Source organism: Rattus norvegicus, chromosome 9, assembly GCF_036323735.1.
Source record: "Rattus norvegicus strain BN/NHsdMcwi chromosome 9, GRCr8, whole genome shotgun sequence".
NCBI classification, from domain to species: Eukaryota; Metazoa; Chordata; class Mammalia; order Rodentia; family Muridae; genus Rattus; species Rattus norvegicus.
The window spans coordinates 13,507,760-13,520,403 of NC_086027.1; the positions used below are offsets into that span (position 1 = coordinate 13,507,760).

Below are 12,644 nucleotides of genomic sequence, written 5' to 3' on the forward strand. Positions count from 1 at the left end.
CCTGCCAGGGCTTCTCCCTGTAGAATAGGACATGTAGAGTCTTTGAGGACTCACCAAGAGGTCTCCTCCACACAGGTTCCTTGTTGTCAAAGGGAAATGTTCCTGCAGAATCCTGCCATGGCAGCAGGAATTTCAACCTGGCTGCTCTTGGTCCAGCTCACTGGGTGCAGGCCTGAGGCCCAGGGGTATCTGGGGAAAGAAGTAGCAGGGACTACCTCACAGCTCTCCTTTGTTGGATGCACCTACTAGGACTGTGATGGGATTTTTGTTTCTTGTGTGTTTATTAGAAATACCTACAAAGCTGATTAAAGTTGTAACATGCCTTCATACCCAGCGTGCAGAATGTTTTTAAATCGTTGTTGTTCCTGTTTTATGTTTGGATTTTGTTTTTTAATCCCCTCAGGAAATTTCCCTGTGCTTAGAATGTTAAGCACATGCTCAGGAGGGATCGATTATTCAAGTTCGGCAAAGCTTTTGTTTTCACCATCACTCCACAGATGATGCCATTACTTACTTTGAAATTAGAAAACAGTTATAGAGAAGTAAATTAACCTGTAAGCTATCACCGAAGAAACACATCATGATTGTGGAATGGCTCCCCAGTATTTTGTATTTCCTAAGTTATTTTTATTTTAAACTTTTTTATTGGATTTTTTTTGGGTACATTTCATCTTTTTTAAATCCTTAAAGGTATCTTTTATTCCTCTCCTCCCATTTACAAGGTGGAATTTCACCTGTAATTGTTAGTGTAGATAGTTTGTCAATGGCTTAGATATCATCTTGGCCTAGTGTCCTTGGCATAAGCTGAGTTAGAAGCAGACTCAAAGGTTCAGGACTCAACAAATAATGAATTCCACTACATCTGGATACCTAGACTCACAGCCAGGAAGGGACAGTATTTCCATTCACTATTAAAAAAAAGATGCAGTTCATTAACATGTAAAAAATTTCTCAAGTATATTAAAGTGTTTACCATGGTCATACAGTTTTTCAAATACCTGGCATTCATCTTTTTCCAAAACCTAAAAAATCTTACTTATTCACATTTTTTTGATTATTTTTTGGTACTAGTATCATTTTTTTAAATTTCAGTTTTTTTAATAGATATATATGTTTTATTCAAACGTTATTCCCTTTCCCAGCTTTTGGTACATAAGCCCCCCTGCCGTGCCCTCTCCCATATGTATGCTCCCCCAATCCATGCCACTTAGAAACCCCTTCCCGGACATTTCCCTGCACTCAGGGTCCAACCTTGTTAAGAACAAGGGCTTCCCCTTCCACAGGTGCCCCAGCAAGGCTATTCTCTCCTACATATGCAGTTGGACCCCTGGGTCAGTCCATGTATAGTCTTTTGCTAGTGGTTTATTTGGTTGGCATTGCTGTTCTTATGGGGTTGCAAGCCCTTCAGCTCTTTGAATCCTTCCTCTAATTCCCATAAAGGGTGTCCTGTTCTCAGTTCAGCAGTTTACTGCCAGCACTGACCTCTTTATTTGACATGCCCTGTATGTGTCTCTCAGGGGAGATGTATATCCGGTCCCTTTCAGTAAGCACTTTTTAGCTTCATCAGTCTTACCTAGTTTTGGTGACTGTATATATATGGGCCACATATGGGGCAGACTCTGAATGGCTGTTCCTTTGGTCTCTGCTTTAGATTTGGCCTCCATATCCCCTCCTATGGATATTTTTGTTCCCCATTTTAAGAAGGAGTAGGAGCATCTGCACGTTGGTCATCCTTCTTCTTGAGTTTCCTGAGATCTGTTGATTGCATCTTGGGTAATTTGAGGTTTTGGTCAATATCCACTTATCAATGAGTGCATACTGTCAATGAGGGGTGCTGAGTACCTGGAAGAGAATGGGGGACAAGAGACGCGAAGAAGGACGCCAAGACAAGAGTCTTATCAAGGTGACAATTTTATTTTTCCCCAAGGCTGAATTTGTACCATAAAAAGGGTAACAGAGAGGAGAGAAGTAAGAAAATTTACCCACACCAAGGACACAATATTCGTGTGGTCAGGGAATCGGCTGATGTTGACAGGTTGTCAGAAAACTCACAGGTTTGTAATATCTATTAGTCAACAGGATGTTGTTTTTTCAGAAAGGTTACAGGTCATCACATTGGGTATCTTAACATCACACGTTATCATATGATTATTCATATTGACCACCACATTTGTATTAGTCTTCTGCAGCTGGCTGGGGATTTTCCATGAACCCAGTCATACTTAATGCTAACCATAATAATAACATCAATAATGGAGGGCTTCAAGGCCATCGCTCCCAAGAGCATATCATGTGTGCTTTTCTGTGATTGGATTACCTCACTGTGGATGATATTTTCTAGTTCTTTCCATTTGCCTATGAATTGAACGTAGTCATTGTTTTTGATAGCTGAGTGGTACTCCATTGTGTAGATGTACCACATTTTTCGAATAAATTCCTCTGTTGAAGGGCATCTGGGTTCATTCCAGCTTCTGGCTATTATGAATAAGGCTGCTATGAACATAGTGGATCATATGTGTTGTTGTATGTTGCAGCATCTTTTGAGTATATGCCCAGGACAGGTATAGCTGTGTGCTCAGGTAGTGCAATGTCCAATTTTCCAGGAACGTTCAGACTGATTTCCAGAGTTCTTGTACCAGTTTGCAATCCCAGCGACAATGGAAGAGTGTTCCTCTTTCTCCACATCCTCGCCAGTGTCTGCTGTCACCTGAGTTTTTGATCTTAGACATCCTGACTGTTGTGAGGTGGATTCTTAGGGTTGTTTTGATTTGCATTTCTCTGATGACTAAGGATATTGAGCATTTTTTAGGTGCTTTTCAGCTATTCTATATTCCTCAGCTGAGAATGTTTTCTTTAGCTCCGAACCCCATTTATTAACAGGGGTGTTTGGCTCTCTGTACTCTAACTTCTTCTGTTTTGTGTATACTTTGGATATTAGCCCTCCATCCGATGCAGGATTGGTAAAGATTTTTTCCCAATCTCTGGGTTGCCTTTTTGTCCTAATGACACTGTCCTTTGCCTTACAGAAGCTTTTCAGTTTTATGAGGTCCCATTTGTCGATTCTTGATCCTAAAGCATAAGCCATTGGTATTTTGTTCAGGAAATTTTCCTTAGTGCTCATGTCTTCTAGACTCTTCCCTACTTCTTATCCATTACTTTTAGTGTATCTGGTTTGATGTGGAGGTCCTTGATCCACTTGGACTTAAGCTTTTTACAGGGTAATAAGAATGGGTCAACTTGCATTCTTCTACATGTTGACCTCCAGTTGAATCAGCACCATTTGTTAAAAATACTATCTTTCTTCCATTGGATGTTTTACCTCCTTTGTCAAAGATCAAATGACCATAGGTGTGTGGGTTCTTTTCTGTGTCTTCAATTATGTTCCACTGAGCTGCCTGTCTGTATGCCAATACCATACAAACTATTGCTCTGTAATACTGCTTGAGGTCAGAGATGGTGATTCCCCCAGAAGTTCTTTTATTGTTGAGTATAGTTTTGCTATCCTGGGTTTTATGTTAACCAAATGACGGCAAATTGCACTTTCTACCTTTATAAAGAATTATGTATGAATATTGTTGGTGATGGCATTGAATCTGTAGATTGCCTTTGACAAAATGGTCATTTTTTACCATATTCATCCTGCCAATCTATGAGCATGGGAGATCTTTCAATCTTCTGAGACCTTCTTCAATTTCTTCAGAGATTTGAAGTTCTTGTCATACAGATTTTTTACTTGCTTGGTTCAAGTAACAGCAAGTTATTTTTTATTATTTGGGACTATTGTGAAGGGTGTCATTTCCCTAATTTCTTTCTCAGCCTGTTTACCCTTTGAATAGAGGAAGACTACTGAATTGTTTGGGTTAATTTTATACTCGGACAGTTTGCTGAAGTTGTTGATCACGTTAAGTAGTTCTCTGGTAAAATTTTGGTGTTGCTTAAGTAGACTATCATATCATCTTCAAATATTAGTGTTTTGACTTCATTCCTTCTAATTTTTTCCCTTTGACCTACTTTCATTGTTTGATTGCTATGGCTAGGACGTTAAGTACCATATTGTACTTAAGTAGGGAAAGAGTGGGCAGCCTAGTCTAGTCCCTGATTTTAGTGGGATTCCTTCAATACTCTAAGTTTAGTTTGATGTTAGGTACAGGTTTGATGTATTTTGCATTTTCCTATATTTAGATTCAGGCCTTCAATTCCTGATCTTTCCAGGACTTTATTAATGAAAGGGTAATGAATTTTGTCAAATGATTTCTCAGCATCTAATGAAATGATCATGTGGTTTTGACTTTGTTTATATGATGAATTTCGTTGATGGACTTCCGTATATTAAACCATCCCTGCATCCTTGCCATGAGGCCTACTTGACCATGATGGATGATTGTTTGGATGTGTTCTTGGATTCAGTTTGCAAGAATTTTATTGAGCATTTTTGATCAATATTCATAAATCAAATAGGTCTGAATTTCTCTATCTTTGTTGTATCCTTGTGTGGTTTAGGTATAAGAGTAATTGTGGCTTCATAGAGGGAGTTTGGTAGTGCTCAGTCTGTTTCCATATTGCGGAATAGTTTGGACAGTATTGGTATGAAGTCTTCTATGAAGGTCTGATAGAATTCTGCACTAAATCCATCTGGTCCTGGGCTCTTATTGGATGGGAGATGTTTAATAGCAGTTTCTATGTCTTTATGAGTTATGGGGTTGTTTCGATGGTTTATTTGTTCCTGATTTAACTGTGGTACCTGGTATCTGTATAGAAAATTGTCCATTTCCTCCACATTTTCCAGTTTTGTTGAATATATGTTTTTGTAGTAGGATCTGATGATCTTTTTAATTTCTTCAGATTTTGTTGTTATGTCTCCCTTTTATTTCTGATTTTATTAATTTGGATACACTCTCTGTGACCTCTGGTTAATATGGCTAAGCGTTTATGTATCTTGTTGATTTTCTCAAAGAACCAGCTCCTGGGTTTGCTGATTCTTTTGATACTTGGTTTTGTTTCTTCTTATTTGATTTCAGCCCTGTGTTTCATTATTTCCTGCCTTCTACTCCTCTAGGGTTTATTTAATTTTTTCTAGAGCTTTTAGGTGTGCTGTCAAGCGGCTGACATATGCTCTCTCCTGTTTCTTTTTGCAGGCATACAGAGCTATGAGTTTTCCTCTTAGCGCTGCTTTTATGTGTCCCATAAGTTTGGGTATGTTGTATCTTCATTTTCATTAAATTCTAAGAAGTCTTTAATTTCTTTCTTATGTCTGCCATGACCAAGTTGTCATTGACTTCAATTTCCATGTATATGTGGGCTTTCTGTCCTATTTGTTGTTATTGATCAGCAGCCTTCGTCCGTGGTTTTTTGATATGAGGCATGGGATTATTTCTACCTTCCTGTATCTGTTGAGGCCGGTTTTGTGACCGATTATATGGTCAATTTTGGAGAAGGTACAATGGGATGCTGAGAAGAAGGTATATCCTTTGGTTTTAGGGTGGAGTGTTCTATAAATATATGTTAAATCCATTTGTTTCATAACCTGTTAGTCTTTCTGTGTCTCTGTTTAATCTCTATTTCCCTGATCTGTCCATTGATGAAAGTGGCGTGTTTAAATCTCCTACTACTATTGTTTGTGGTGTAATGCATGATTTTTTGAGCTTTAGAAAGCTTTCTTATTGTTTAGAGACACAACTGCTATATACTTGACAAATATAGCAATCGGCCAGAATAGAAAGCATGTGACTGTTGGCCACATGAGGATGAGTTTCTTTCAAAGATCATCATGATTTTTGGTAAGATCTTCCCTGTAATTGGTGGCATGGCTTCTCACAAACATGGTCCAGTTGTCTAGAATCTCCTCCTTGGTCAGCATCTCATCCTTTTTTTATCTGACTCATACACCAGATGCTGGGCCTCAGCCTGTGCATGGTCATAGTCCTGAGGGAGGATCCAATGGTGAATCTCATCCTAATCCAGTTTCCCATCCTTGTTCAGATCTGGGAAATCATTGAACTGCTCCCCAGACAAAACCCAGTCGGTCTCAGGGCAATTGTCCTCGTGAGAAAAAGATGTCCACAATGTACTCATACTCGTCCACAAAACCATCCCCGTTCTTGTCGATATTCTCCAGTGTTTCCAGAACTACAATCTCCTTCATATGTTCTAAATGCTCTTAGTGTAGAAAAGCAATGAACCCGTCCTGAGTAGCTGTCAGGTCACCGTCAAGGCCTTAAACCTCCTCTCATCTCGTGGAGGCAACTTTTTAAAGTTGTGATGATCAGAGCTATCTTGGAATTCAGCAAGGTTTCCTAGGTAGTAGCCATAGGTAGCCTGCTTGTAATCTTCCCAGGAGATTTTTCATCTATGTCCCTATCATAATCCTTCCAGAGTTTTGCCACATTTTGGTTGATGTATCTTTTCTGTACCTGTTTGATCCACACTTTCAGATCCTCAGTAGTAACAAGGCTGCCTTCATCACTGTCAATTGGATCAACAATTTTCCCCAGCCTCTCCTGCTCTCGTCCAGGATTAGCTATCAAAGGTCTTGGAGTCCTCCTTGCCCAGGAAGACCTCATGATCGTACAGGAAGCTGTGCTTATTCTCTGGTGGCCACTCGCCCTGCTCTGAATCGGGACAAACCATGTGCTCCTTGCTCATCATGCTCTTGGCATGAACGCCAGGACCAGTGCCAGCAGCAGCCCATGGAGAGTCCCAGGCTGACACCATGCACCACAGTCGCGATCAAAGGGAGGCAGCAGGGAAGTAGGGGCTCAGAGCAGCTTATCCGCTGTCCCTTCCCCAGAGAGGGCTTTTGTTACATTTCGAATGTTATCCATTTTCCTGGTTTCCACAAAACCCCTTATAAAACCCCCTCCCCCTTCTACTGTGAGGGTGTTACCACACCCACCCAAACACCCAGGCCTATCTGCCTCCCTGTTCTGGTTTCCTCTACACTGGGGCATCAAGCCTTGACAAGACCAAGGGCTTCTCCTCCCATTTGTGCCCAAGAAGGCCATCCTCTTCTACATATGCAGCTGTAGCCATGGGTCTGTCCATGTGTACTCTTTGGATGGTGGTTTCGGTCCTGGGAACTCTGGGTGTTTCTTAGTGTTGTTCTTATGGCACTGTAAACCCCTTCAGCTCCCTCAATCCTTTCTCTTACTCCTCCATTGGGGACCCTGCTCTCAGCTGAATGGTTGGCTGCAAATATCTGCCTCTGTATTTGTCATCCTCTTTACCCCACTCTTTTGAGCAGATCACCACAGAGCAGCGAAGATGTATTGTCTTGGCCTGATGATGTACAGACAAAGAGATGATTTCTTAATTCTTATGATGGTTCTATAAGAATTCCTAAAATTAGATTAGTAATTTTAAGCTCCTTTATAATGGGACAGCTATTATGTTTTTTCTGGTAATCAAAATTGCATTGAGAACTCTTCCTTCTTAAACTTTCACGAGTGAATTGCTTCTGCAATACCAAGCAGGCATCTACAAATTAGAACCCAATCTAAGAGGGTATAAAGCAATTAACAAAAGTTCATTAAAAGAGAACTAATGATTTACTATAGGTGCAAGGACTGAACGTAAATAATTGACTGGATTTGCCTATAGGCAATTTCACTTATTCTTTTCTCATAAAAATTACAGCTTTTAACTCTCCATGAACATGCAGAGCCAGTGACAGATGGTGACAGTTTATCCTGATGATTACTCTTCATGGATATGCATGTAAACATTCTCTGTCGTAAACTGATTATCCAACTTATGATTTGAATTCCTGTGCAAACTTGTGGTGAACTTTTCACCATGTGATGCTGTGTTCAGAAAGATATACAAATGCTGAGGACAAAGAGAGAGAAAGCTTTTTAGACAGAACTGAACTGAAGAGAACAGAACTCAAGAAGAACTTAGAAGTAAAGGCATAGCGTTGAGAGTAAGGCATTGAGAGTAAGGGAATTATTGTGTCATAAGAGCAAGAGGAAAGGAGATAAGAAGAAGAGAGCAAGGAGAACCTTATAAGTCAAACTTTATGGCGGCAAACCTTTGTAGAAATTCTAGGAAAACGGAAGAACTTATAAATAAAGGTTAAAATCACTACTCTTCAGTCTTCAGCCTGGCTCACTGGCTAGCCTGTGCTCTTCAGTCAGGCTCACTGGCTAGCCTCTGCTCTTCAGTCAGGCTCACTGTCTAGCCTGTGCTCTTCAGCCTGGCTCACTGGCTAGCCTCTGCTCTTCAGTCAGACTCACTGGCTAGCCTCTGCTCTTCAGTCAGGGTCACTGGCTAGCCTCTGCTCTTCAGCCTGGCTCACTGGCTAACCTGTGCTCTTCAGTCAGGCTCACTGGCTACCCTCTGTTCTTCAGTCAGCCTCACTGGCTAGCCTCTGCTCTTCAGTCAGGCTCACTGGCTAGCCTGTTCTCTTCAGTCAGGCTCACTGTCTACCCTGTGCTCTTCAGTCAGGTTCCCGGCTAGCCTCTGCTCTTCAGTCAGGCTCACTGGCTAGCCTCTGCTCTTCAGTTAGGCTCACTGACTAGCCTCTGCTCTTCAGTCAGGCTCACTGGCTAGCCTCTGCTCTTCAGCCTGGCTCACTGGCTAGCCTCTGCTCTTCAGTCAGACTCACAGGCTAGCCTGTGCTCTTCAGCCTGGCTCACTGCCTAGACTCTGCTTTTCAGCTGGGATCACTGGCTAGCCTCTGCTCTTCAGTCAGGCTCACTGGCTAGCCTCTGCTCTTCAGCTAGGCTCACTGGCTAGCCTCTGCTCTTCAGCTTGGCTCACTGGCTAGCCTCTGCTCTTCAGTCAGGTTCACTGTCTAGCCTCTGCTATTCAGTTAGGCTCACTGGCTAGATTCTGCTTCTCAGCTGGGCTCACTGGCCTATGGGGCCCTAGCACATCGCTTAACCATCTGCTCATGACTGCCTGACCACACTGACCACCTGACCGGTCGCCCTGACTTCTTAAAGTCATTCTCTAGAAAGAGCACAAGAAACCAAAGAGAAACACCACAGCAAACTTTTCCCATGGGCTCCTCTTTAACCTTAAGTGCTTTCATTATTTCTTTAAAAGAGTGAAATATAATTTCGGCTATTCATATGGCCAAGAGAGCTGTGCAGTAGTCATTGCTTTAGGGAATTTGGTGGTAAATCAAAAGATTCCTTTATTCTATCACGATGTTATCTGTATGCTGTAAGATGTATGTTTGAAAACACAACACCAAATTCCTAAAATCTAGATGTTTTAAGACATCAGCTCATGGAGAAACATAACTGCTTCCTATCTAGACTGGGCTTTTTTGCTATACTGCAGGTACAATCAATTTTCCACACTACTTCCATGATTTTCAAGAATGATTAAGAGAAAAATAAGTTGAACATAATGGCCAGAAAGGGGGTTCTGTCAAGTTGTCTTATGTGGGACAAGATACCAAAGTATGATGGTAAACCTAAAACCACCTGTTCCCAAAACTAACAGAACTTACAGAAAATACATACTTTCTTATCATTCCTCCTCCCCAATGATCAGTGATTTAATGAGCACCTACTACCATCCTAGCACTGTGCATCTAAGTGTGTAATGGTGATTAAAAAACTTAATAAAAAGCCTCATTAAGGAATAAAGAAAAATGAAACATAACTTTGAAACTCAGAATTCAATATAAGCAAAACCACCACCATTTCTTCAACTGGTGATTTCTGAAAACTTCATCATTTTTTCCATGGGCTTCTATAGTAATGATACTGAGTCTTGATTTGGTAAATCACAAAAAGCAAGTCACACTTCTTTCTGGCTCCCACAACTGTCAAAGGGAACAACACTGTTGCTGTCCATTGTGCTTCCCTATCAATCCTACTATGGATGGTAATGAATTCCAGTCTTTTCAATGTGAAAACAGGCCACCACTTGAGGGGAAAGGTTATTAAAATTACCCAAACCGGTATATTCTCTAAAATTTTCACATAGCATTTTACTGATATCACAATGTAAATTCACCACAAATATTTAACCAATGAAAATATTGAATAGCTCTGCAAATAGGAGCGATAATCATATATACTTGAAAACAACTATCATGGAAACAAAGGTCGTACTAGGAGAAAAGATACATCACTAAAAGCTACACAAGCAGCAAAAAAGACACTACATTTCTTGGTTTAAAAGTTAGATGATACACTTGATCTTTAAAGACAGGCAATGTACTTGATCTTTAAGCCCTTTAACTGTGCCCTGTCCACATAGAAACTGCAGTAGATGACAATCTTTTGTAAGATTTATTTATTTATATGTGAGACAATGCAGCTGTCTTCAGACACAACCGAAGAGGGCATCAGTACTCCTTACAGATGGTTGTGAGCCACCATGTGGTTGCTGGCATTTGAACTCAGGACCTCTGGAAGAACACTTGGTGCTCTTACCCACTGAGCCATCTCTGCAGCCCTCACAATGGCCTCTTACACAGCATCACAGTGGTCTATTTCACTAGATGGCTCCAGGGTGATAACAGAGAAACTTTCACAGTTCCTGAGCACTTCTGAGTTCAAACACCACCAGTGCCCACTCTGTGCTGTTGGCACATTCTGACCTTCTCCTAAGGGTTGTCAGCCACAAAAGGGACGGTTTAGCACCACACAGCACTCACTGCCCAATCCTAAAAACCCCCTCGATTCTGAAAAAGCCACATTCCATGCTTGCTCCATATTTGAGGAAGCCAAATGTTGATCCGGCTCAAGGCTCTTCTTTTCTTAGCTCATCAACTTTCTTTTTCCACTTCTTGTCACAAGAAGTATTTTTTTTTTATGCTGCAACTACACTGCAATGTGTGAAGGAAACCACCATAAACTCTGGGTGCCACCTCTTGAAATTTAAAATTCACAAAACAATTCATGACTTTCTAATCAGCACCATGGAAAATAAACAAAAACAAGCAAAACCATTCCAAAGGAACTTGCTGATCTGGAGGCCTGCTCATAGCAGGTAGGAGAGAATTAAATTATGCAGAACTGTAATCTCTCAGAGCTTTGGAGGCTAAAAAAGAGGAAATCTCGGTTTATGTTCCCTTTCTCCGAGTAATTGAAGGAGGGTATTTTACATCCTCCAAATACAATCTCTTGCAAGGGGCAACCAATTACAAAGTAGAACAGAAGAAATCTATTAAATAATACATTCACTGCCTGAGGTTTTAAGGAAATATTTTCCCATGATCCCTGTCCTTTAACATACAATGGAAACATTACAGGGAGTGTGCCACCAGGCTAAGCTGCCTCTGAAATGCCTGTCCTGCCCTGGCAGGTAGAGGCCATTTAATTCCAAGTCATCTGGAGAGGTGTGACAGCCCCAAGTTGCTCTGGGGATGTCAGAGCACAGCTCTCATGCACACTCCAGAGCACCTCTCCACTCTTTCCCAATGCCATAGGCTTTCCAATCCCTGCTTCAGCTCTCCATCCATGCCTGAACCCTCCCTTCCCCTACCCAATGGGCTCACTTTGCATTGCCTCCTTCTGCCACTGCTTTCCCAGGGCGGGGGTGGGGGGGCCCAGAAGGAGCCTAAGGACGGGCGCTGGTCTCCTACCTACCTTGATGATGCTGCTCTTAAGGTGCAGCCCGCCCTCCTTGAGGCTTGCTGTCTCTGGGGACCAGACCGGAGGTCGGGCAGGGGTCCGCGCGGGCGCCAGGCCTCCAGGTCCCCTGGCAGGACTAGCCTCGGCTTCTTCCCTGGAAACTGCCGGGTGGAGTCGCCCTTGGAAACACCGCCACTGTCTTAGCGCGCCCTCCCGTGGCCGAGGTGACCCCCAACGCGGTTACCGCCCCCTTCTCTGTCAGCTTCTTCTGATTTTTCTTTTCTTTTTTTTCTTTTCTCTTTTTGTTCGCGACGTGGCGCCTGGGAAGAGCTCGTCTCCAGGAAGGAGGACATCGTGCAGGCAGAATCACCTCTGGGCCCTACCGGGGTCGGAGCGGGAGAGAGAGAGGAGTCAGCTTGGGCGGCGGCGCCCTGGCTGCCGGCACCCGCGGAAGGAAAACTCGCCCAGGCACACGCGCTGCTGCGTGCGCCAAATATAACGCGCCCGCCCGGGCCCCTCAGTCCCCGCGCTCACCCACGAGCTCCGCGTGCCCTGAGGCCGGGCTCGGGCGCGGTCCTACGGCGGGGTGGGAAGGACACGTGTGCCCACTCCGCGGTGCAGGAACACCAGGAGGTGCGACACGGGGAGGCGCGTGGTGCGGACCTCCCGGCTCCGCTCAGGCCAGTCAGTCCCCGCTCAGGGCTCGGCGGAGGCCAGGGCGCCGTCTGCGGCCCCCAGGCCCACCGTGACCTAACCGAGGCCATCGCCTCCGGAGCTTCCAGCTGCCCCAGGCTTGAGGCTTGGACATGGCGATTGTGGTTGCCACTCTCCTAGGCCGGTTCAGCAGGGCACAAGCCACCACCTGCTGTCCTCACCTGAAGGCATCCTGATGGGGCTGAGAGCCCACATCCAGCAGGCGAGACTCAGGGCAGGGGGCCATGGTCTTGGGTCTGCACCTTGTTGCCAGCCCCTCACACATATGGCAGCATCACACATATGGCTCCTTCTACCAACCGCCACTAATTACCATTTGGACATTCCATCACAGTGTTCTCAAGAAGAAAGATTGCAAACAAACACGAAAAGAATGAAATTTAAAATCTTTTTTAT

General features: G+C 43.3%; 1 pseudogene; it reads right to left on the reverse strand.

Annotated features, from left to right (window-relative positions):
- Positions 1–5,902: 5,902 nt before the first annotated feature.
- LOC134480453 (reticulocalbin-1-like) lies at positions 5,903–12,298 on the reverse strand (annotated as a pseudogene).
- Positions 12,299–12,644: the final 346 nt, after the last annotated feature.